This window comes from Pongo abelii, chromosome 11 (assembly GCF_028885655.2).
Source record: "Pongo abelii isolate AG06213 chromosome 11, NHGRI_mPonAbe1-v2.0_pri, whole genome shotgun sequence".
In the NCBI taxonomy this organism is placed as follows: Eukaryota; Metazoa; Chordata; class Mammalia; order Primates; family Hominidae; genus Pongo; species Pongo abelii.
Window position 1 is genome coordinate 135111117 of NC_071996.2, and position 23884 is coordinate 135135000.

The 23884-nt window shown below is 49.1% G+C and overlaps 1 pseudogene; it reads left to right on the forward strand.

Moving 5' to 3' along the window:
* Window positions 1–6383: 6383 nt before the first annotated feature.
* LOC129057829 (large ribosomal subunit protein eL21-like) lies at window positions 6384–6857 on the forward strand (annotated as a pseudogene).
* The last annotated feature ends 17027 nt before the right edge of the window (window positions 6858–23884 follow it).

Here is a 23884-nt window from a genome sequence, read left to right on the forward strand (position 1 = left end):
CTTCTTCTCCCACTAACTCTCTCATTTTATGTTCTCTTTGTATTCCCGGCACCCAGACATTTTCTGCTCTTATTTAAAGCTGGTTGAGTGTTCAAAGCATTATTGAACTATATTTTCTTCAGTGTCTCCATGTGTAGTCATTTCTTATATACTGTCTTATTTTCTCATTTGTTTATAGCACACAGTTTAGCAAATAACTGTACACTATCTTGTCCATTACTTAAGTGTGTATATTTTGTCTCCCTGACAATATGTAGATACTCCTCGTTATGGGCAGAATTGTCCTCCCAAAATTCATAAGCTGAAGTCCTAACCCTCAATTAGTATGACTATATTTGGACATAGGATCTTTGAAGAGGTAGAGTTAAATGAGGTCATGGGAGCGGGCTCTATCCAATATGAATGGTGTCCTTATAAGAAGACAAGATCAGGACTAGTCATGGTGGCTCATGCCTCTAGTCCCGGCACTTTGGGAGGCCAAGGTGCACGGATCACCTGAGGTCAGGAGCTTGAGACCAGCTTGGTCAACATGGCGCAACCCCATCTCTACTAAAAATACAAAAATTAGCTGGGCGTGGTGGTGTGCACTTGTAGTCCCAGCTACTCAAGAGGCTGAGGCAGAAGAATTATTTGAGACTGGGAGGCAGAGGTTGCAGTGAGCAGAGATCGCATCATTGCACTCCAGCCTGACAAGAGCAAGACTCCATCACAAAAAAAAAAAAAAAAACAAAACAAAACAAGATCAGGACACAGACACTCATAGAGGGAAGTCCACGTGAAGAAGCAGAGAAGGTGGCCATCTGCAAGCCAGAGAGAGGCTTCCAAAGAAGCCAGTCCAGCTGACACCTTGATTTTGGACTTCAAGCCTCCAGAACTGTGAGAAAATTCATTGCTATGTTTTGAGCCCCCCAGTCTGTGGCACTTTGTTACAGCAGCCTGACCAGACTCACACATTTCCTTCCTTCGTCTGTGTACTCAGCCAGCACATACTCAGCCCTCATACTGAGCCGACACACCCATGCCCAGCACCGACTGCACACAGGGCTCACTGGAGACGCACTGACGCCTCGACTCCTTTTCCTACCCACTGCCTTCGTGGGGCTGTGGGCCAAGCTGGTCCCTGTCCGCTATTTGTAAACCTTCCGAGCCCTTTCTCCCGCTCCTCTGCCTCCATCCCCTAAATAAAGCAGTCTTCACGCTGAGGCCTGGCCCTCTGCCCTCCCTCTGCAGACTCCATTCTCACTCCCCAGGGTGGTCCTTACCAAGGCTGCCCCTGCCCTCCCTCCGGGCCCAGCATCCAGGCTCAGCTCTTTCCCGGCCCTGCTTCTTCCCACCCCTGTCGTTTCCATGGTCCTCCGGACACGCCCACGGGCGAGGCCGCGGCTTTCACTTTCCCCATGAAGAGGACAGCTTCTTCACGTCTCCAGTTTGGACCTCCTGGCCTCTCTGGCTCAGCTTTGACGTCTTCCTCTCCTCACCATCCACAGACAGTAGGTCCTGTTGATTCAGCCTCCCAGCTGTCTCCGCCTCTGCCCTCCCACGCCACCCCAGGCCACCCGCTCTGCAGGGCCTCTTTCTCCCTGAAGGTCCTTCTGGCTTTTGTTTTCTTAAAGCTGAAGGTCTCAAGAGAACTTGGAGGGTTTACTGAGCAAGTAGAAGGAAAGAAGGGCAGAGTGTCTGACTGGAAGCGGGGGACAAGGTCCTCTCCCCCAGTTAGAGGACAGGACGGAAAGATGGCAGGGGGGAGGTAAGGGGCAGCGAGAGTCGGAGGGCAGGGGGCCTGTTTCCTGGGTCCTGCTCCTGGACATGAAGCGAGACCAAGAGAGGGATGCTGTTGCCCTGAGACATCCAGGAAGAGGACCCAGGGCCGTGTCAGAGGAGTCCTGAGGCCCAAGGGCAGCCCCAAGCTGTGGGGAGCAGCTGGCCTTCAAGAATCTGGCAGAAAAACAGAGAGGCGGGGTGCAGTGGCTCATGCCTCCAATCCCAACACTTTGGGAGGATGAGATAGGCCGCTCACTTGAGGTCAGGAGTTCAAGACTAGCCTGGGCAACATGGCAAAACCTACAGAAAGTACAAAAATTAGCTGAGCATGGTGTTGTGCACCTGTAGTCCCAGCTACTTGGGAGGGTAAGGTGAGAGAATTGCTTGAGCCTGGGAGGTCAAGGCTTCTGTGAGCAGAGATGTGCCACTGTACTCCAGCCTGCCAGCCTGGGTAACAGAGTGAAATACTGTCTTAAAATAAATAAATAAATAAATAAATAAATAAATAAAAGGCTGGGTGTGGTGGCTCACGCCTATAATCCCAACACTTTGGGAGGCCGAGGCGGGTGGATCATGAGGTCAGGAGTTTGAGACCAGTGTGGCCAACATGGTGAAACCCTGTCTCTACTAAAAATACAAAAATTAGCCAGGTGTGGTGGTGGGTGTCTGTAATCCCAGCTACTCGGGAGGCTGAGACAGGAGAATTGCTTGAACCCGGGAGGCAGAGGTTGCAGTGAGCCGAGATTGCGCCACTGCACTCTAGACTGGGCAACAAAGAGCGAAACTCTGTCTCAAAAAATAATAATAATACAAAAATTAGCCAGGTGTGGTGGCACACGCCTGTAATCCCAGCTACTCAGGAGGCTGAGGCAGGAGAATCGCTTGAACCCGGGAGGCAGAGGTTGCAGTGAGCCGAGATCATGCCATTGCACTCCAGCCCGGGCGACAAGAGTGAAACTGTGTCTCAAAAAAAAAAAAAAAAAGCCAAAGAGAGTCTTGCAGCCATGGTGTGGGTTATTGACTGGGGACCTGCTGCCCACCCACCCTGGCCTTGGCACTGGAATGACCTGGAGGGAGAGAGCCCTCAAGGGCTGAGATTAAACCCACCAGAGTGGAAATTGGGGGCCAAAAGTAAGCCCTCTAAAGCTCGGCGATGAACTTAGTTTGGAAATTTCTAACATTCATAGGCTTGGTATTTATTCCACTTGTTTCCTAGATGGAAAATATAAATACCCAGCTTAGCTGGAGGTGGAGATGGGAGACACACCAGGGGCACTGCTTGGTCAGGCCAGGGGGTCATGGAAGGTCAAGGGGCCAGAAGTCTGGCTCAAAAGTAATGTTGTTTTTTGTTTTTGTTTTTTGTTTTTTTTGAGACCGAGTCTCGCTCTGTCTTCCAGGCTGGAGTGCAGTGGCACGATCTCGGGTCACTGCAATCTCTGCCTCCTGGGTTCAAGCAATTCTCCTGCCTCAGCCTCCTGAGTAGCTGGGATTACAGGCACGTGCCACCATGCCCAGCTAATTTTTCACATTCTAGCAAAGACAGGGTTTCACCATTTTGGCCAGGCTGGTCTCAAACTCCTGACCTCAAGTGATCCGCCCACCTTGGCCTCCCAAAGTGCTGGGATTACAGGTGTGAGCCACCGCAACCAGCTGAAAGTGATGTTTTAAATGAATGCCCACGAGAGAACCAAATGAAATGGGTACAGTTACCAAATGAAGTGACTCGATCTGAAACAGCTGATCTCTAGACCAGATGAATTGGACCATCAGCCCAGGTTCTGGTGTCGTGGTTTCGCTCCTCCTCGGCAAGCCCCTGAAGGGTCCGGCTCCAAACCCAGTTGCTGGGTGGATTCCCCAGGCCCTGGGCCTGTGTCTCAACGGGTCTTAGACCACCCAGCAGGTCAGGTCCTTCATGATCTCCCGGGAACACAGACCCAAGAGGGCTCAGCCAACTTCAAAGTCCAGAGCAAGTGTCCCAGGGCAGAGGGGCCACCAGGCTTCAGGCGGGGAGGAGAGTGGGCACCTCTCCTGATGCTTCCAAGACACTCCACTGAGGCACACGCAGTCTACTCAGAAAAACCCCTCGGGAGGACAGTCCCGGGGGTTTCCCACCTGACCGTGGGTGCTCCTTCCTCTCCTGGCCTGGGACCCCTTTCCTAACTCTCCTACCCTAGGCTCTCCCCATTCTAGTCCAGAAACGCCCGTGACGTGAGGCCTTCCCCTCGGAATCACATTCCACCTCCTCCCGACTCCAGATTCTCCAATACTCACACAGACCCCAACTGCGGACCAGGAACCCCCACTCACTGTGAGGGAGGGGCTCTCCCTCACACAAGCACCCTGAAGCCATGCTGCAGACATGCCCCATGCTGTGCTGGGGGCAGTTGGAGTGGTCCCTGAAGCTGGGAGGGGCAGGGCAGCATCTTCAGCGGCTCTCATCTGCGTCCAGCAGGCAGATGGGGCTGTCACTGAAGTCAGGGAAAGGGGGAAACGGAAGGGGCCCAGGGTGCCTTCCTGGGCAGGAAGGAAAGCCAGCTGTCAAGGAGAGCCCAGTGGTCAATCGTTGGTGTCTCTGAGTCTCCTCACTGCTGATTGCAACTCAGACAGCTGGGCCCAGCCGGAGTTCCCAAGTCAGCCAGGCAGCGGCAGACCCAAGAACACGCATGCCTAGGAAGTCTCCAGCGATGCCCTACTGCTAGGTTAGGACCATGCTTTGAGAACTGCTGAGGCTTAAGTTTTGCTCTCTGTATCTGGAGTCAGTGTCCTGGGTTCCTGTCCCAAGTCTGCCCCCTGACGGTAAGAAGTCGCTTCTTCAGCCAAATTTCATAATCAGTGGAGAGGTAATATATTTACCTCCTGGGGTAGGTGTAAACATTAAGTGATATACTTGGGAAAATTACTTAGCACAATTCCTGGCACATAGTAAGACTGAAAAAAAGTTCCTTATCAATTGGTTGAGGTGTGGTAATTTGGGTGGAGGAAACTGCTGGGGTTTTTTGTTTGTTTTTGTTTGTTTAATAAGCCCTATAGAATTATTTGGCTTTAAAAAACATTACCTGAGCCGGGCGCGGTGGCTCATGCCTGTAATCCCAACACTTTGGGAGGCTGAGGCGGGAGGATCACCTAAGGTGGGGAGTTCGAGACTAGCCTAACCAACATGATGAAACCCCGTCTCTACTAAAAATACAAAAAAAAAATTAGCCGTGTGTGGCAGCCGGTGCCTGTATTCCCAGCTACATGGGAGGCTGAGGCAGGAGAATTGCTTGAACCTGGGAGGCGGAGGTTGCAGTGAGCCAAGATCGCACCATTGCACTCCAGCCTGGGCGACAGAGCGAGACTCCGTCTCAAAAAAAAAAAAAAAAAAAGAAAAGATAAATAAATACATAATAAATAATAAATAAATACATAAAATCATATAAAATGTGGCTGGGCACAATGGCTCATGCCTATAATCCCAACACTTTGGGAGGCTGAGGTGGGCGGATCTCTTGAGCCCAGAAGTTTGAGACCAGCCTAACCAACATGGTGAAACCCTAACTTTACTAAAAAAAAAAAATACAAAAATTAGCTGGGCATGGTGGTGCATGCCTATAGTCTCAACTTCTTGGGAGACTGAGGCAGAAGGATCGCTTAAGCCTGGGAGGCAGAAGTTGCGGTGAGCTGAGATTGTGCCACTACACACCATCTAGCCTGGCAACAGAGGGAGACCCTGTCTGAAAAAAAAAAAGTATATATATGCTCTAATGACATTGAAAATGAGAAATCAACAGCTCTTCCCTGATCATTTAAACATGGAAACATCTGTGGAAGATTGTATTATTGTTCCCAATCATTCACTCCCCCTTCCTGAAAGCTGAGTCCACCTTCTCTCTTCTGGGGAAGGAGTATTCATCCAGCCCCACTGATCCCATGATGGCCTTTGCCAAGGGCACATGTGTGGACATGAGCAGTGCCCCTTCAGAGCAGAAACTGAGTGCCATTGCTCACTTGCTCTTGTCCTTGGCCACAAGACTGTATCCCACATGAGGGCTGTTGCTTTGGCTTTTAGTCTAGAATGAAGAATTACAACCACACCTGATACACAGCCAAGAAGAGCCCAGCCACAACTAGCCTACAAAAGAAATGAAAAACAGGCGGGGCACGGTGGCTCACACCTGTAATCCCAGAACTTTGGGAGGCCAAGGTGGGCGGATCACCTGAGGTTGAGAATTCGAGACCAGCCTGACCAACATGGAGAAACCCCGTCCCTACCAAAAATACAAAAATTAACCAGGCGTGGTGGCACATGCCTGTAGTCCCAGCTACTCAGGAGGCTAAGGGAGGAGAATCACTTGAACCCAGAAAGTGAAGGTTGCGATGAGCCGAGATAGTGCCATTGCACTCCAGCCTGGGCAATAAGAGCGAAACTCCATCTCAAAAAAAAAAAGAAAAAGAAAACAGGCCTGGCACGGTGGCTCACGCCTGTAATCTCAGCACTTTGGGAGGCCGAGGCAGGCAGATCACCTGAGGCCAGGAGTTTGAGACCAGCCTGGCCAACATGGAGAAACCCTATCTCTACTAAAAATACAAAAATGAGTCCTTTTGGCCGGAACCGCCATCTTCCTGTAGCCATCTTCCTGTAATTCGCCAAAATTACGAACACAAAGGGAAAGAGGAGAGGTACCCGATATAGGCTCTCCAGGCCTTTTAGAAAACCTGGAGTTGTTCCTTTGGCCATGTATATGCGATTCTATAAGAAAGGTGATATTGTAGACACCAAGGGAACGGTACTGTTCAAAAAGGAATGCCCCACAAGTGTCACCATGGCGAAACTGGAAGAGTCTACAGTGTTCCCCAGCATGCTGTTGGCATTGTTGTAAACAAACAAGTTCAGGGCAAGATTCTTGCCAAGACAATTAATGTGCGTACTGAGCACATTAAGCACTCTAAGAGCTGAGACAGCTTCCTGAAATGCATGAGGGAAAATTATCAGAAAAAGAAAGAAGCCAGAGAAAGATACCTGGGTTCAACCGAAGCGCCAGCCTGCTCACTTTGTGAGAACCAGTGGGAAGGAACCTGAGCTGCTGGAACCTCTTCCTTATGAATTCATGGCATAATAAGTGTTAAAAAATAACAGACCTCTGGACTGTAATAATAATAATAATAATAATAATAATAATAATAATAATAATGGGCCAGGCACAGTGGCTCACGCCTATAATCCCAGCACTTTGGGAGGCTGAGGCAGGCGGATCACCTGAGGTCAGAAGTTCGAGACCAGCCTGGCCAACATGGTGAAACACTGTCTTGAGTGAGATACAAAAATTAGCCGGGCATGGTGGCACACATCTGTAATCCCAGCTACTTGGGAGGCTGAGGTAGGAGAATTGCTTGAACCTGGAAGGCGGAGGTTGCAGTGAGCCGAGTTCATGCCTCTGCACTCCAGCCTGAGTGACGGAGCGAGACTCCATCTCAAAAAAAAAAATAAATAAATAAATAAAATAAAAATACAAAAATGAGCCGGGCGTGGCAGCAGGCACCTGTAATCCCAGCTACTTGGGAGGCTGAGGCAGGAGGATCACTTGAACCCGGGAGGCAGAGGTTGCAGTGAGGTGAAATCACGCCACTGCACTCCAGCCTGGGTGACAGAGTGAGACTCTGTCTTGAAAAAATAAATAAAATTTAAAAAATGAAAAACAGGCAAGAAATAAGCCTTTATCATTGTGAGCCACTGACATGTTGGGATGGTTTGTTATCACAGCTTAACCCTGTGAAAACTGACTAAAAAGCATCCTATGATAAATTGGTTAAAGTATGATGTGCCTATATGATAAGAATGTAGCTAGTAATTTTTTTTATTTTTTTATTTTTATTTTTATTTATTTATTTATTTATTTATTTATTTGAGATGGCGTCTCTTTCTGTTGCCCAGGCTGGAGTGCAGTGGTGCCATCTCAGTTCATTGCAACCTCCACCTCCCGGGTTCCAGGGATTCTCCTACCTCAGCCTCTCGAGTAGCTGGGATTACAGGCGTGAGCCACCACGCCCGGCTAATTTTTTGCATTTTTAGTAGAGACGGGGTTTCACCATGTTAGCCAGGATGTTCTCGATCTCCTGACCTCGTGATCTATCCACCTTGGCCTCCCAAAGTGCTGGGATTACATATTTTTATTTTTTTGAGACAGAGTCTTGTTCTTGTTGCCCAGGCTGGAGTGCAATGACGTGATCTTGGGTCACTACAACCTCCACCTCCTGGGTTCAAGCGATTCTCCTGCCTTAGCCTCCCGAGTAGCCAGGATTACAGGCACCCACCACCAAGCCCAGCTAATTTTTGTATTTTCAGTAGAGACGGGGTTTCACCATGTTGGCCAGGCTGGTCTCGAACTCTTGACCTCAGGTGATTCACCTGCCTTGGCCTCCCAAAGTATTGGATTACAGGCGTGATCCACTGCACCCAGCCTGCAGCTATTAAATTTAAAGTTATATCTTAAACTGTATTAAATTTATATTTAAGTTTAAATTTATACAGCTATTAAAATTGTTTAAAGATAAAAAATTGCTCAAAATATCATTTTCATAAGTGAACAAAAGCAAAGTGTAAAACTGAAAGTACAACAGGATCTCAATTTTGTAAATGCAAATATGACTTGTATATATATTGGCTGAAGTATGGTCATTTGAATGGTTACTTTTGGGTTTTTTTTTTTTTTTGAGATGGAGTCTCACTCTGCTGCCCATTTCTCCTGCCTCAGCCTCCTGAGTGGCTGAGATTACAGGCACGCACCACCACACCCAGTTAATTTTTGTATTTTTAGTGGCGATGGGGTTTCACCGTATTGGCCAGGCTGGTCTCAAACTCCTGACCTCAGATGATCTGCCCAACTCAGCCTGCAAAATTGCTGGGATTACAGGCATGAGCTACCATGCCCGACACTTGGGCACTTTTTAAAAAATAAAATGCAGAAAGCCCAGAATTTAGTGGCAATTTTCTCTAGAAAAAGGGATTGAGGGAAAAGCATGCCCACATGTTAACAGCGGTTCTCTCAAGGGGGTAGAATTAGGGAGGGTGGCTATTCCCCTTTATGCTCATCCACACGTTCCAGCTTATCTATAATGCCATGTAATACTTTCATATTTTGGAAAGATCATTATACTGTATGGGGATATTGAGAAGAATCACTGGCCAATGGCAGTGTGATGTAGGGAGGCAGGGCTACTGTGGGGAAGACAGTAGGGCCCAAGTCCCAGAAGCCCATGGTGGGATGGGGACGTGGGAGTAGAGAGGGGCTCTTCTGGCCTCCTTCGACCCAGACCCTCTAGGCATAGACCTAAGCCTACAGCTTTGAAGGTCCTGTGAGAATGTGTGTGACTTTTAAAAAATTAATTGACTCTTGGCCGGGTGCAATGGCTCACACCTGTAATCCCAGCACTTTGGGAGGCCTAAGCAGGTGATCACCTGAGGTCAGGAGTTCAAGACCAGCCTGGCCAACATGGTGAAACCCCATCTCTACTAAAAATACAAAAATTAGCCGGATGTGGTGGCATGTGCCTGTAATCTTAGCTACTCGGGAGGCTGAGGCAGGAGAATCACTGAACCCGGGAGGCGGAGGTTGCAATGAGCTGAGATCGAACCACTGCACTCCAGCCTGGGCAACAAGAGTGAACCTCCATATAAAAAAAATTAATTGACTCCAAATATAAAAATTAAAATGCCATTTCAAAGTTAATAGATGTTTAAGTGTCTAGGAATTGTAACCTTATGTCAAAAGTCAAATACAGTGGCTGCTTAATGGGTATGGGTTGCCATCCGGTGATGAAAAAGCTCTGGGACTAAGTAGTGGCGATGGTCGCACAATATTGTGAATGGTCTTAATACCACTGAATTCTGCACTTTAAAATGGTACGTTGTGTGTGTATTTGACCACCAAAACAAAACAAAAACAAAAAGTTCAATTTCGGTGCAATTCAACTCTTATATAATTACTGTGGATGGAACTCACACTTAGTGGGGGGTTTGGATGACCTTCTGTGTATTGAATACAATGCTAACTGGACCCCAAAATTAAATTGCTCCAGAAGAGGCAGTGGTTGCTAATGATTCCTGATCTCCTGTCACCGGACACCTTGTGGCATGACAGTGAATGGGCAGCTTTTGGGGTAAGCGTGGGAGTGAGGTACAGAGCACAAACCTCCTATTCACCTTGCCACTTGGGGTCTGGGGTTCAGACTCAAGTCTGAGGGATCAGCCAACCCATGGAATCACAGGCTGCACTCTCCTGAGATGCCATCGAACCAGCACTTGGAGGCAGCAGAGAGCTGGATCTGGCTGGGGAGGACACTGGGTTTCTCCCCATATCCAAGGGCTCCTCCCACCCACCCCCCACTCTCTTGCCCCTGCCCAACCCTACCAAGACAGTCTCCTCAGTTTGGTTTTCAGAAGATGATGCCATTTCTTTCAGGAAAATTTTTTGAGTAAAACCTGAGTGTTCCACCAGCTCCTTCCAGTGGGATATTCAAGAGTATTCAAGCAAGACCAGTTTTTACATGTTAAACACATTCCATAATTTAAAACATGTTTTGAATTTCCTCTGAGACAATCCATATGGGTAATTTCAGGAGTTGGCCTAATAAAGCTCACATCCTATTTTTGTGGGGTATTAATTTTAAGACTTTTCAGCTGATACTCATTATGCTGATGTCTTTAAAATGCTAGGAAACTTTAATAGCAAGACTGGTGGCAACGAATGTTTCTTTCGTTTTTTTTTTTTTTTTTGGAGATATAGTCTTGCTCTTGTTTCCTAGGCTGGGGGGCAATGACACGATCTTGGCTCACTGCAACCTTCGCCTCCCCGGTTCAAGCGATTCTCCTGCCTCAGCCTCCCGGGTAGCTGGGACTACAAGTGCATGCCACCGCGCCCAGCTAATTTTTGTATTTTCAGTAGAGATGGGGTTTCACCATGTTATCCAGGCTGGTCTCGAACTCCTGATGTCGGGTGATCTGCCTGCCTCAGCCTCCCAAAGTGCTGGGATTATAGGTGTGAGCCACCACGCCCATCCAAGAATGTTTCTTTATAATACTGAAAAGGTTAACTTGGTACAGATGGGAGCAGCCAGAGAAAACCATTCATAGAAAGCAGTGATAGTTGGCTGGGTACGGTGGCTCACACCTGTAATCCCAGCACTTTGGGAGGCCCAGGTGGGAGGATCACCTGAGGTCAGAAGTTTGAAACCAGCCTGGCCAACATGGCGAAATCCCGTCTGTACTAAAAATACAAAAATTAGCCAGGCATGGCAGCAGGCGCCTGTAATCCCAGCTACTCAGGGAGGCTGAGGCACGAGAATCGCTTGAACCTGGGAGGCGGAGGTTGCAGTGAGCCGAGATCCTGCCACTGCACTCCAGCCTGGGTGACAGAGCAAGACTCCGTCTCAAAAAAAAAAAAAAAAAAGAAAGCAGTGATAGTCACAGGTCTCTTCTAAGATGCTTGGTATCAGTTGGCCCTTACTATGTAACAAACCACCTCACAACTGAGTAACTTAAAGCAACGGCTGGGCTGTGGCTCACGCCTGTAATCCCTGCATTTTGGGAGGCCAAGCCCGGCAGATCACTTGAGGTCAGGAGTTCAAGACCAGCCTGGCCAACAGAGCGAAACCTGTCTCCACTAAAAATACAAAAATCAGACAATTAGACAAGTGTGGTGCTGGGTGCCTGTAATCCCAGCTACTGGGGAGGCTGAGGCAGAAGAATCACTTGAACCCAGGAAGCAGAGGTTGCAGTGAGCTGAGGTTGTACCACTGCACTCCAGCCTGGGTGACAGAGTGAGACTCAGTCTCAAAAAAAAAGCAACTACTATTATTATTATTATTGTTATTATTATTATATTTGGGTTGGGCTCAGCTGAGTGTTTCTGATGCAGGATAGGCAAGCCCCAAAACTGGGGCTTAGGGCCGGGCATGGTGGCTCACGCCTGTGATCCCAGCACTTTGGGAGGCCGAGGCGGGCGGATCACGAGGTCAGGAGATCGAGACCGTCCTGGCTAACACGGTGAAACCCTGTCTCTACTAAAAGTACAAAAAATTAGCTGGGCGTGGTGGCAGGTGCCTGTAGTCTCAGCTACTTGGGAGGCTGAGGCAGGAGAATGGCGTGAACCCAGGAGGCGGAGCTTGCAGTGAGACGAGATAGCGCCACTGCACTCCAGCCTGGGCGACAGAGTGAGACTCCGTCTCAAAAAAACAAACAAACAAACAAACAAACAAACAAACAAACTGGGGCTTAGCCTGAGAGGGTTCTTGGCTTTGCCCAGGAAACAATTCAAAGGTAAGCCAGTGGTGTTAAACAGCAACTTCTATTGACACAGCCGTGCACAGCAGCAGCAGAGGTACTGCTCCTAGTGGAGTGGGGCTGCCCCATAGACAGGGTGCCCAGAATAACAGCTCAGAGGCTGTTCTGCACTCATATTTATACCCACTGTTAATTACATGCAAATTAAAAAACAATTGGCGGGGCGTAGTGGCTCACGCCTATAATCCCAGCACTTTGGGAGGCCAGGGTGGGCAGATCATGAGGTCAAGAGATCAACATCATCCTGTCTGACACGGTGAAACCCCATCTCTACTACAAATACAAAAATTAGCTGGGCGTGGTGGTGTGCACCTGTAGTCCTAGCTACTTGGGAGGCTGAGGCAGGAGAATCACTTGAACCCAGGAGGCAGAGGTTGCAGTGAGCCAAGATTGCGCCACTGCACTCCAGCCTGGTGACAGAGCAAGATTCCATCTCAAAACAAACAAACAAAGTTTATGCAGAAATTTCTAGGATGAGGGTGGTAACTTCTGGGTTGTTGGCTTATTGCCATGGAAAGGGATGGTAAATTCCAGATGTTGCCATGGCAATGGTAAACTAACATGGGCACGCTGGTGGGAGGGTCTTATGGAAAGCTGCTTCCACCCCCAACCTGTTTTAGCTAGTCCTCAATTTGGTCAGGTGTTTGAGCCCTGCTTCCAGAGTCAACTCCCACCTCCTGCCTCAGTTTTTCTGCTGGTCTCACCTAGTTCACTATGTGGCCATAGCCTGCTGGCAGATGGGCTGCAGCTAGTTGGTCTGGGTCCCAGATGGCCTCACTCACATGTCTGCATTTGGCTGGGGTGGTGGGGGCAACCGGAGCCAGGTTAATCTCCTCATCAAGCAGACCAGGCTTCACACGGCAGCTGGGCTCCAAAAGAAGCAAGAGAGGCCAAGCCCCAGCAAACAAATGCTTTTCCTATTATGTTTATTCTCAGACCTCTCAGGGATGAACACAAATGCTTTCTATGCCTCTGCTTGTGTCATGCTCCTTACTGTCCCCTTGACCAAAGCAAGTCATAAGACCAAGCCCTGATTCCGGTAGTGGAGAAAACAGACTCTATCTTTTGAAAGAAGGAGCTGCAAAATGTCGTGGACTATAAAAAAGTTTCTGGCCGGGTTGCGGCGGCTCACGCTTGTAATCCCAGCACGTTGGGAGGCCAAGGCGGGAGGATCACTTGAGCTTGGAGTCTGAGACCAGCCTGGGCAACATAGTGAGACCTGATCTCTACAGAAAATTTTAAAAATTAGCCAGGTACTGTGGCTCCTGACTGTAGTCCCAGCTACTCGAGAGGCTGAGGGAGGAGGATCACTTGAGCTTGGGAGGTGGAGTTTGCAGTGAGACAAGATGGTGCCACTGCATTCCAGCCTGAGCAACAGAGCAAGACCCTGTCTCAAAAAAAATAGATGATAAAAGTATGTCTTCATACTTTTATCATACTTTTTATATATGTGACTTGCACGTATACATCCAGATGGCCTGAAGTAACTGAAGATCCACAAAAGAAGTAAAAACAGCCTTAACTGATGACATTCCACCATTGTGATTTGTTCCTGCCCCACCCTAACTGATCAATGTACTTTGTAATCTCTCCCACCCTTAAGAAGGTACTTTGTAATCTCCCCCACCCTTAAGAAGTTTCTTTGTAATTCTCCCCACCCTTGAGAATGTACTTTGTGAGATCTACCCCTACCCGCAAAACACTGCTCTTAACTTCACCGCCTATCCCAAAACCTATAAGAACTAATGATAATCCACCACCCTTTGCTGACTCTCTTTTTGGACTCAGCCCACCTGCACCCAGGTGAAATAAACAGCTTTATTGCTCACACAAATCCTGTTTGGTAGTCTCTTCACATGGACGCGCATGAAATTCCACATGCTCCCTCCTCTGTTGCCATCGCCAAGGATATCCTTACCAATAGGCAGGAATGGATGGCAGGCACTTGCCAACTAACAGTAATCCCATACTCCTGGGATAGAGTTCAAAGTGATTAAATGTGCATTTTCCCAGATGTATCTGGGGACACCAGTCCCATGAAGTAAGATGCTATGGGCTGCAATTTGTCCCCACCTCCAAATTTATATATTGAAGCCTTAACCCTCAATGCGACTGTATTTAGAGATGGGACCTTTGAGGAGGTAATTAAGGTTAAATGAGGTTATAAGGGTGAGACCTTAATTCAGTAGGACTGGCGTCCTCATCAGGAGAGGCATCAGGAGTGCACATGCTCAGAAAAAAAGGCCACGTGTGAGGAGGTAATTAAGGTTAAATGAGGTTATAAGGGTGAGACCTTAATTCAGTAGGACTGGCGTCCTCATCAGGCGAGGCATCAGGAGTGCACATGCTCAGAAAAAAAAGGCCACGTGTGAGGTCACAGGGAGAAGGAAGTCGTCTGCAAGCCAGGAGAGGCCTCACCAGAACCAACCCTGCTGGCACCTTGATCTTGGACTTCCAGCTTCCAGAACTGTGAGAATATAAATTTGTGTTGTTTAAGCCACCCTGTCTGTGGTTTTTGTTATGGTAGCCCAAGCTGAGTAATACATAAGGGTTCCTGCGTTAAAGAAGTCTGGGAAACGCTGTGTGCAGTACTGGCCTCCCCCCACACCCCTGGTGATACACAAAGCTCTTTAGCCTCTTAAAGGCTCAGAAAAGTTCCTCAGCAAAGAAATTTCTAGTTTCACACCGCGTTTCTCAAATGTATTTGAACATTAGATCTTTTCTCTTTTTTTTTTTTTTTTTTTTTGAGATGGAGTCTCGCTCTGTTGCCCAGGCTGGAGTGCAGTGGCGCGATCTCGGCTCACTGCAAGCTCCACCTCCCGGGTTCGCACCATTCTCCTGCCTCAGCCTCCAGAGTAGCTGGGACTACAAGCACGGCGCTCACCACTGTACCCAGCTAATTTTTTTAATTTTTTGTAGGAACGGGGTCTCACTTTGTTGCCTAGGCTGATCTTGAACTCCTGGACTCAAGTGATCCACCCACCTCAGCCTCCCAAAGTGCTGGGATTACAGGCGCAAGCCACCGCGCCCAGCCTGGATCTCATTCTCAATCCCCTTTCTCTCATCAGGAGTCCAGTCATTGGGTTTAGGGCCCACCCTAAATCCAAGATGATGTCATCTCAAGATCCTTAACTTATTACATCTGCAAAGACCCTTATTCCAAATAAGGTCACATTCACAGGGTCCAGGCACACATGTCTATTGAGGGGCACAGTTCAATCCACTGCAGAAGCTAAAGAACAACCAAGGTGGCCTCTGAGTGTGGACACAGCACTGGGGGTGAGCGCCTGCAAGCTGAGGGTCCATCCCCTCCAGGGGACTTGCTGGGGAGAACACAGTCTCCGCCTGACAGTGCTGGCTCCCAAGTCCTCATTTCCTAAACTCTGCTGACCAGCCCCCACCAACACATTTCGGTTTGCGCCAGGTGGGGCTTATCGCTCTATTCCTTCTAAATGTGACTGGACTTCCTGGCCCTGCCCTTCCTGTTTTGTCCTGGAAGACAAGGCCTGTCTTTCTGGGAAACATTTGCAAAAAAGCAAAGCTCACCTGGTGGCAGCACGGCAGGCAGGCTCCCACAGGGCCTCCTGGAGACCTCCTGCCACAGCCTCCTTCCTGTGTGCTGCTCTCCTGCCCAGAACCCTTCACTACTCCCAGGGCCTCCAGGAGGAAGTAAGACCTCCTGCTCCTCCTTCCAGAGTTAGCCTTCCAGGATTTAGGGAGTGTGTTCCTGCAGCTTCCCCCAGGGTCCCACCTCTGTCTGTCTTGGTGCTGCTCTGCCTGGCTGGCACCCCACTCCATCCTCCCCACACCTGTGCATAGCCCTGTCTGCCTACAAGCCACACAGCGGGTGGGCTCCAGGGTTCTGCAGGTTCCTGCAATGCAGATAAACACAGATCATCCCGTTCTTAGAGGTGAGCTCAGATAGTCCGTGCTAGCATTTTTCCATGGAGAGGGCTTCCCCAAATCATTCCCTCCTGACTCAAAGAGGCTGAAAACCACAGGTTTAGGGCTGAGGCTCAGAGTAACTCTCCCTTAGAATAGTGGCCCCAAGGAAAGCTGGCTAAGGTGGAAGAACCCCTCTCTCCAGCCCCTCTGTGTTGTGGGGGCCAGCGCCCTGGTGAGGGCAGGTGCAGGGAGGATTGGAGGAAGCAGCAGTGAGGTGTGCCCTGAAGCCATGGACCATCCGCAGGCACTGGCCTGGAGGCAGGGCCCTCAGGTGCCCCAGGGGAGGAGAGCTGGCTCCCTGCAGAGGACTGAGAGAGCTGCAAGAAGGAGGAGTAAGGATGGCTTGGGCTCTACCCACGGGATGCAGATGACTAGCCAATCTCTCCTGGGCCTGGGAGAGAGCTGGAGAGCCTCAGGACAGAGCCTGGCACCCCCGACACGACCCCATGGTTTGGCCTCTGCTGGTCTTGCCTGTAGGTCTTCACAACATCCCAGCTCCTGGGGATCCACATGCTTCTGGGAACATCCATTTGATCATGGGCTGTGTTGTGACGACAGGTGTCAGGCCTCTGAGCCCAAGCTAAGCCATCATATCCCCTGTGACCTGCACATACACATCCAGATGGCTGGTTCCTGCCTTAACTGATGACATTCCACCACAAAAGAAGTGAAAATGGCCTGTTCCTGCCTTAACTGATGATATTGTCTTGTGAAATTTCTTCTCCTGGCTCATTCTGGCTCAAAAGCTCCCCCACTGAGTACCTTGTGACCCCCACTCTGCCCGCCAGAGAACAACCCCCCTTTGACTGTAATTTTCCTTTACCTACCCAAATCCTATAAAACGGCCCCACCCCTATCTCCCTTCGCTGACTCTCTTTTCGGACTCAGCCCTCCTGCACCCAGGTGATTAAAAGCTTTTATTGTTCACACAAAGCCTGTTTGGTGGTCTCTTCACACAGATGCGCATGAAAACAGGAGAGTGACATGTCTCTCAAATAGAATGATACAGGTTTTCGCAGGCACACCCCATCTTTAATCTCTGTGATTCTATCCGGTGTTTAAAGGATTCACAGGAGTCATAAGGGAATGAGGGATGGAGGGGCACTCCAACATGTGGACACATCATAGTTTGACTTCCAGCCTCTCCAGGCTGCTCTGCACCTGGGCCCCCTTAGGCCAATGCATGGCCACCCTCCAGGCCTCTGGGGGCCCTGAGATGACCCATCTCCCTGAGCTCTCGGGCAGGCTAACCTGGGATTGTCAATGAAAAAAAAAAGTCAAACTCTGTAAAATATTTAAAGATGTTTATTCTGGCCGGGCGCGGTGGCTCATGCCTGTAATCCCAGCACTTTGGGAGGCAGAGGTGGGTGGATCATGAGGTCAGGAGATCAAGACCATCCTGGCTAACACGGTGAAACCCCATCTCTACTAAAAATACAAAAAATTAGCTGGGCATGGTGGCAGGTGCCTGTAGTCCCAGCTATTCGGGAGGCTGAGGCAGGAGAATGGCGTGAACCCGGGAGGCAGAGCTTGCAGTGAGCCAAGATCGCACCACTGCACTCCAGCCTGGGCAACAGAGCAAGACTCCGTCTCAAAAAAAAAAAAAAAAAAGATGTTTATTCTGAGCCTGAGTTACAGTCTCACAGTCTCAAGAGGTCCTGAGAACATGTGCCCAAGATGGTTGGGTTACAGCTTGATTTTATACATTTTAGGAGGACAGAAGTTACAGGCAGATATCAATCAATACATGTGAGGTGTACATCAGTTTGGTCCAGAAAGGCAGGAAACCTCAAAGCTGGGGGGCTTCCAGGTCATAGGTCGATTCAGAGATTTTCTGATTGACAACTGTCTGAAAGAGTTAGGTTTTTTTGTTTGTTTGTTTTTGAGAGGGAGTCTCACTCTGTCACCAGGCTGGAGTGCAGTGGCGCGATCTTGGCTCACTGCAAACTCTGACTCCCTGGTTCAAGTGATTCTCCTGCCTCAGCATCCCGAATAGCTGGGATTACAGGCATGCACCACCACACCTGGCTCATTTTTGTATTTTTAGTAGAGACAAGGTTTCACCATATTGGTAAGGCTGGTCTTGAACTCCTGACATCAGGTGATCCACCTGCCTCAGCCTCCCAAAGTGCTGGGATTACAGGGGTGAGCCACCGCACCCGGCCAAGAGTTGTTATTACCTAAAGACCTAGAACCAATGGAAAGGAGTGTGTGGGTTAAGATAAGGGGTTGTGTAGACCAAGGTTCTTATTATGTAGATGAAGTCTCATAGGTGACTGCCCTTAGAGGCAAAAAAAAATGGCACATGTTTCCTATTCAGATTTTTTTTTTTTTTTTTTTTTTGAGATGGACTCTCGCTCTTGTGGCCCAGGCTGGAGTGCAGTGGCATGATCTTGGCTCACTGCAACCTCTGCCTCCCGGGTTCAAGCAATTCTCCTGCCTCAGCCTCCCAAGTAGCTGGGATTACAGGCACCCACCACCAAGCCTGGCTAATTTTTGTATTTTTAACAGAGACGGGATTTCATCATGTTGGCCAGGCTGGTCCCAAACTCCTGACCTCAGGTGATCCGCCTGCCTCGGCCTCCCAAAGTGCCGGGATTATAGGCGTGAGCCACCACACCCGGCCCCTCCTATTCAGATCTTTAAAAGGAGCTGGACTCTCAGCTAATCACTTCAGGATAAGAAAAAGATCTGGAAAGGGATAGGGCTTCTCTATAGAACATAAATTTCCCCCACAAGAGGAAGCTTTGCAGGGCCGTTTCAAAATATGTCAAAGAAATATATTTGGGGGTAAAATACTTTCATTTCTTTCAGGGCCTATTGTCATGTGATGCTGTACTAGAGTCAGTTTGGAATTTGGTATTTATTGCTACAAAGAGTCTGTTTGATCAGTCTCAAGATCTCTGTTTTAATGTTAATGCTGGACAGTTGTGCCTGAACTGCGAAGGGAGGAGAGTGTGATGAGCATGGCCGACACCCCCGCTTCCCATCATGGCCTGAACTAGTTTTTCAGGTTTACTTTGGAATCCCCTTGGCTGAGAGGAGGGGACCATTCAGTCAGTTGGGGAGTCTTAGAATTTTATTTTTGGTTTACAGGGCTGGAGGCTAGAAAAGTTGACGGGAGGGCTGGGGCGGTAGGAGAGGGTGTGTATGCGGTATGGAGAGGGCTGAAGCACCCTTTGTTTTAGAGATGGGTGGGAGGCATGGTCTCTCAGTTCAATTTGCTTCCCCACTCTGTGGGTGTTTGGGTGGCCCCAGGAATCCTATTTGCATAAGGGGCCAAAGGCTCCTTGGGGACTTGGAAAGAAGGAATTTATTTTAACTTGCAAATGTGTTCTAATAATTAAAGTAATACTGAAAGGGCAAATGAATTGTATGAATTTAAACATGTTCAAAACCTCAAAAGAAAAGACTTGCCCACAACCCTACCATGACTGGAATTCTGTCTCTGCCACTGGCTACCCTTTTGTTGCTATTTGTCTCGCATTGTACGCTTTTCACTTTCAGGATAGTCTCTTAAAGCAAGAGACCTTTACTGTAGAAAAACTAGAAAATGCAGCTAGCCCAAGGAAAACGATTTTATTAAGTCGCTTGGAATCCTACTACCTGAAGGGTTCTTGTTTTTGTGTCTTATATTTATTTGACTACTGATACGTTTAAACATTTTTGCAGGTTTATTAGCTATCTGGATTTCTTTGAAGAATGGTCTGTTTTTGTCTTTTTCATATTCTGTTATTGGTTATCTAATGGTGCCTTATTAATCTGTTTGGGGTCTTTATATTGTGTTGATGTCAACCCGTCGTGGTATTTGTACAAATATTTATTTCCAGTTTGTGGTTTGTTCTTAAAAATTTTAGAGTGTTTTTTTACCTATGTCTGTTTTCACCTTTGAAATTACTTCACTGGCTAGGCGCACTGGCTCACGCCTATAATCGCAGCACTTTGGGAGGCCAAGGCTGGAGGATCACTTGAGGTCAGGAGTTCGAGACCAGCCTGGCCAATATGGTGAAACTTCATCTCTACTAAAAATACAAAAATTAGCCGGCATGGTGGTGCATGCCTGTAATCCCAGCTACTCAGGAGGCTGAGGCAGGAGAATCACTTCAACATGGGAGATGGAGGTTGCAGTGAGCTGAGATCGCACCACTGCACTCCAGCCTGAGCAACAGAGTGAGACTTCATCTAAAAAAAAAAAAAAGAAAAGAAATTATTTTAGGATCACCTCAGCGTGGGCTAGATGCTCCTCCATTTACGATGGGATTGGGTCCCAATAAACCCATTGTAAGTTGGAAATATCATAACAGGAAAATGCACTAAATATACCCAGAACATCATCGTTTAGCCTCACCTACCCTACGCATGCTCAGAGCACTGCAACCAGCCTGCAGTTGGGCAAAATCACAGGCAGCACAGCCCGCAGTGGAGCAGGACGCTCACCCTCTGATCATGTGGCTGGCCCAGAGCCTCAGCTCCTGTCACCCAGCATTGCAGAGAGGATCCCACCGCATATTCCCAGCCGGGGAAAAGATCAAAGTTTGAAGTATGGTTTCTACTGAATGCAGATCACTTTCACACTATCAGAAAGTCAAAAATCATAAATCAAGTCATCCTGCCAGGAGCGGTGGCTCACGCCTGTAATCCTGGCACTTTGAGAGGCTGAGGAGGGTGGATCACCTGAGGTCAGGAGTTCGAGACCAGCCTGACCAACATGGAGAAACCTCGTCTCTACTAAAAATACAAGATTAGCCGGGTGTGGTGGCGCACGCCTGTAATCTCAGCTACTTGAGAGGCTGAGGCACAAGAATTGCTTGAACCTGGGAGGTTGCGGTGAGCAGAGATCGTGCCATTGCACTGCAGCCTGGGCAACAAGAGCGAAACTCTGTCTCAAATAAATAAATAAATAAATAAATAAATAAATAAATAAATAAATTCATCCTAAGTTGGGGGACCATCTGTACCGGCTTTTATGTTTAGAAAGTACTTCTTCTGGCTGGGCGTGGTGACTCACACGTGTAATCCCAGCACTTTGGGAGGCCAAGGTGGGCTGATCGCCTGAGCTCAGGAGCTCAAGACCACGCTGGGCAACATGGTGAAACCCCGTCTCTACTGAAATACAAAAAATTAGCCAGGCATGGTGGCGCATGCCTGCAGTCCCAGCTACTCTGGAGGCTGAGGCAGGAGAATCACTTGAGCCTGGAAGGCGGAACTTGCAGTGGGCCGTGATCGCACCACTGCACTCCAGCCTGGGCTACAGAGACAGACTCCATCTAAAAAAAAAAAAAAAGAAAAAGAAAAAAAAAGTACTTTTTCTTCCGCAGATCATGTATTTTATTTTTTAGTTTGCTTGTCTCTCTCTCTCTCTCTCCTTGCAATTAACTTTCTGAGCCATCTGGCAGTGAAAGTGAGAGTGAAGGGCTAACCCAGTGTTTTCCAAATACTTAGCAATCATCCCAGCACCATTTTGTAACTCAGCCCTCCACTGTCCCTGCTCTCTGCGTTCTCAAGGGCGGTCTCTGCCTGCTCCAAGGCAACACGTAGGGGAAAACAGCACCCAGGTCCTGCAGTCGCCCCCAAGCCAGCGCTCACACAACAGCTTGAGCAAACAAGGTGGGATTTTTGATGTTGTGGAGGAGGAGGCAAGGCATTTACCTTGGGGACCTCAACACAAACAACTTGAAAATCCCCTTGGTGTTTCTGTTCTCCCCAAGTCCCAGCTGCTCCACCTGGGGAGGCCTGAACTTCCCCCTTCCCAGCACTGCTGGCCTCACTGCTCACCTCCAATACCCCCATTTCCCAGGAACTTCCAACTCCTCGCCCCTCACTCCTGCAGAACAACTGGGCTCTACCGCAGCCCCTGCCCAAACCCAACCTCTTCCAGACAAAGGCCCTGTAACAGCATCCACCCTCCATAGAAAGCAGGGTGGCAGCGTCCTTTGTAACTTGAGAATGCGTTTGGGTCCCCGGCCCCTACCCCGCGGGGCTTATTAACCTGTTTCTTCCAAACAAATCCAGTGTGTGTTCTAAGGGGAATTCCCCCACCAGCTGCGAGTGCTTCTCCAGCTCCTGGGTTTCTTGCACATTCGGGGAGTGGGAGTACTGGGGAGACGTGGAATCTGGAGGTCCCCTAGAGGGCTGGTGATCAGAGGGGCTGCCCTGAGAGCTGAGAGCTGGGACAGAGCACCCCTTGGGACAGTCGGCCCGATGACCCAGGTTCCCAAGGACCTTCCCAGGTCCCCCACCCCCCGCCGCCCCAAGGAGGCCTCGTTGGCAGGCGGGGGCCATGTGCACTGCCCTCCTCAAGGTGGGCGTGGCCATGGGGGCATGCAGACAGGGACAGCAGAGCCCTGGAAATGTCCAGGCCCACACACCCAGAAGCAGCCATGGGAGGCCCAGTGGGGCCAGATCCCCGTGGCCACCCGGAGGTGGCAGCAGCTAGAGCAGGGACCACAGTAAGCAGTGCCCATCACAGCAGGTGGAGAGAGAGAGTGGCTGCAGCAGGGACACAGGGCTGAGGAGGGGTGTGCCTAACTGTGATAAACAAAGTTCCGAGCTTCCCTAAAGGGCGCGCTGGTTCCACAATGTCAGCCTGCACAATCTTGCAGTAGTCAGGAACGTGGGCTAGACACGAAGCTCAAAGCCCTGCTTGTCCTCTTTGCTGAGCCACGGTTTCCTCACCTGTAAAATGGGGATAATAACAGTACCTACCAGCCGGGCACAGTGGTTTATGCCTGTAATCCCAGCACTTTGGGAGGCCGAGGCAGGTAGATCACCTGAGGTCAGGAGTTTGAGACCAGCCTGGCTAACGTGATGAAACCCTGTCTCTACAAAAAATACAAAAATTATCTGGGCGTGGTGGTGCACACCTGTAGTTCCAGCTGCTCAGAAGGCTGAGGCGGAGGATCGCTTGAGTCTGGGAGGTGGAGGTTGCAATGAGCCAAGATTGCACCACTGCACTCCAGCCTGAGCAACAAAGCAAGACTCGGTCTCAAAAAAAAACAAAAAACAAACAGAAAAACAGTACCTACCACCGAGGGCTCTTGGGAGGATTAAGTAGTGCTGCGTCTGACAGTGTGCGGGGTCAAGACTCAATAATGGGTCACATCCTTAGAGGTTCTGTTAGCTTCCTGGGCTGCGTAACAAATGACCACAGACCAGGCACCTTACAACAACACAAATGTATTATCCCACAGTTCTGGAGGCCAGAAGTCCGCAGTGAAGGTGTTGGCAGGGCTGCGCTCCCCCTTGACTCTTCTAGCTTCTGGTGGCTCCAGGAGCTCTTGGCTCTCACTCCACTCTCCGCCTCTGTCCTCACAGGCCCACCTTCCCTGTGTTGTGTGTTCTCCTTTCTCCTCTTTTTTTTTTTTTTTTTTTTTTTTTTCTGAGATGGAGTTTCACTCTTGTTTCCTAGGCTGGAGTGCAATGGCATGATCTTGGCTCACTGCAACCTCTGCCTCCCGGGTTCAAGCGATTCTCCTGCCTCAGCTTCCTAAGTAGCTGGGATTACAGGTGTGCGCCACCACACCTGGCTAATTTTTGTATTTTTAGTAGAGACAGGGTTTCACCATGTTGGTCAGGCTGGTCTCAAACTCCAGACCTCATGATCCGCCCGCCTTGGCCTCCCAAAGTGCTTTGATTACAGGCATTAGCCACCATGCCCAGGGGTATCCTCAACTTAATTATATCTACAAAGACCTTTTTGTCCAAAAAAAGTCACATTCACAGGTTCCAGGAGTTAGGATATGGATCTATCTTTTAGGGGCCTCAATTCATCCCACTACAGATGCCAACTTACTGAATCGGTTCATCAATTCTCTGTTCGCTAGTGTAGACTGGGGGTAGGGAGCGGCAGCTTTTGCTTTT